This window comes from Penaeus chinensis, chromosome 40 (assembly GCF_019202785.1).
Source record: "Penaeus chinensis breed Huanghai No. 1 chromosome 40, ASM1920278v2, whole genome shotgun sequence".
Classification (NCBI taxonomy): domain Eukaryota; kingdom Metazoa; phylum Arthropoda; class Malacostraca; order Decapoda; family Penaeidae; genus Penaeus; species Penaeus chinensis.
The window spans coordinates 10769546-10772045 of NC_061858.1; the positions used below are offsets into that span (position 1 = coordinate 10769546).

Below are 2500 nucleotides of genomic sequence, written 5' to 3' on the forward strand. Positions count from 1 at the left end.
AGGCTATAGCACGCATAATGACACCAGGCTTGTAAATTACTTCTCGTCTAAACTGTACAAACAAAGGTGTTATATGATTCATAATTCATAATCAATTTAGCTTCACTTTGATCTGAGATTGCAATGGCGGCCTGCAAGTATGAAGGTATGCGATGTGCGTGTCAGAATTCTTTTTGCCCAATAAAACCATCGCATATTTTTTCAGTATAAACATACATCTTTAAAATCCTTTTTGGTGTCATATGTGAAAGGGAAATATTTTACGATATATTATAGAAACTGGAAAGATCCATCTTATAATTAAATTTGGAAAACACTCATTTCCATCAATGCATAGGACTGTAAAATGTACATCTACTCCATTTCCTTAGCAGCTGCAGAGTTGACATATATCAGTAGAATTTGAAAACCGCTTACATATTCAACATTTTATTAGTATAACTGCCCGGTCACAAAGTAGTTAGTTGTAGAAACACTGCTGGTCCTGCAGAACTGCTTAAAGGTCCACAGAACTTCACATATGAAGATCAGAGGGAAACAGGAACATTCACACGCTAGTATAAACGATTCAACTTCCTGTCTCATGAAGACACAGGTCCGTAAATCAGCGACCGGAAGTTATGTCATCATCACCATCCTCATCGTCGTATTTCAAGGCTCCATTTATTTTGTGAAGCCAGGCACTGAGAACACACGATATACAGGCCACATTTACGGATGAAATCAGGTAACAATAGCCATGATTATCTTTGCCGAACAAGATTCATTGTTTCGACCACTGATCCTCTGAACCCTTGAAGCCCTGAAGTCGAAGTTTAAAAGCACCATTCTTTATTCATTTGTTTTATATATTTCAAATTTATGGTCGGGTCAATTTTTCCGGAATACTTTTATGAGGGAAAACGGGATGCATCGGTTATAATTCGTGATGAGGGACATGACTTCCAGCAACCGTTTGTGCGACTTTGACTTTGGTATGTCAGAAGCAAAATAATATCTTCTTAGGGTGCTTCGGAGTAGGCAGGGAACCATCTAATGAAACTCCTCCAACCAAGAATAAAGTAAAAATTTAATCTGAAATTTATTATTGTAGGTACACCTACTTCCCGTGAAAAATAAATAAATAAAGGATGGGAATACGTGTACCCTTATTTAACAGGAACTATGTAACCCAATAGAAAATGATGCAATTGGCCCTCGTTTCCTGGGTTGACCCTGCCCACCCTCCGCACATGGCTACAAGCAAAAGATTCTCCCGCGCTGTTCGCTTAGAGAAAACCCACACTCATTTTCTGTAGATGCGGAGGTGCCCTTGACAGATTAGTGATGTTTGTGGGAATGTAACATGGGCAAACATCGTGTTTTATTTAATTTCCCATCATGTTAGTCATTAAATAATCTACTTGAACCTATCAACTTATAATTCATCACCATTTTGTCAACTGGATCTTCCCCTCTATAGAAAAAGTGAGTATAATCTCTTAGTCTCGGCTCGGAGAATCGACATATACAAGCATAAAAAATCCCTCACACACATCATACAAATTATCCTTCATAGTAATCATACTAATCATACTTACAGTCTAAATTATTTGTTAGTGTTAATGCCTCAAGACAACCCACTTTCCTGGAGATTTATCACCAAACTGTTGTAGTTTTCACAATCATAGTTCTTGTATCACATATTTGTATATGCGAGGACAGTTTTTTTTCTGTTGGTCATACACACTTGTTTCTGTTTAAGTCAATAGATAGCACTTAAAAGAGTCACAGGAATGACACCTCAGAAGCTGTCAGGAGTATTAAAAAAATAAGATACCTAAAATAGGGGAAAATACTCTATATCAAGGGACGGAAAACTAAGTTAGACCTTACTGTGAATGTTACGTGTGTAATCATATTTGAATCATATGTATTATTAATACAGGAGTAGAAGGTTTTGAAAGAGATGAGGAAAGTTCTGGAAACCAAATAATATGACAACCATTATGTTCGACAGCCAACCTAAAATCAACACAAAGTGAAAATTCTCCGCATTTTATTAAAGCCAAATATATTCATATAAACAAAGGTCTTAACTACGTGAGAGTTTCGGCATGAGAATCCACACTTCAAAGTCAATCAAACCAGTTATCACGCTGTATGGCAAAAGACACTAATGCTTTGGTAATATGCGAGTTAAGTGAGAAAATCACCATAATAGCATTTGGGCTCAAACAGTGAGACAATTAATCAAATATCTAAAGAAAGGAAAATAATAATATGAAATTACTGTATAGAAACCAACGCTATTTGCAATGTTTACGTGATATGCCTTTACATACCCGAACTGTTACGGTTACTCTAAAATAAATTTGCCAGACTCATTATTATCACTTCTGGTATAGGTATAGGTTGATACTTCAGAATTTTCAGTGGAAAAAAATATGTAGTCACAGAGTATGCATAAAATATCAATCACTGAAATCCTTAGATTAAGAATGAAGCATTGGTATGCCAG

The 2500-nt window shown here is 36.1% G+C and overlaps 1 protein-coding gene across 2 annotated transcripts in view; it reads right to left on the reverse strand.

Moving 5' to 3' along the window:
• The window catches only part of LOC125047325, a 204154-nt gene that overhangs the window by 12693 nt on the left and 188961 nt on the right, over positions 1-2500 (reverse strand). The gene's annotated exons all lie outside the window — the stretch shown is intronic.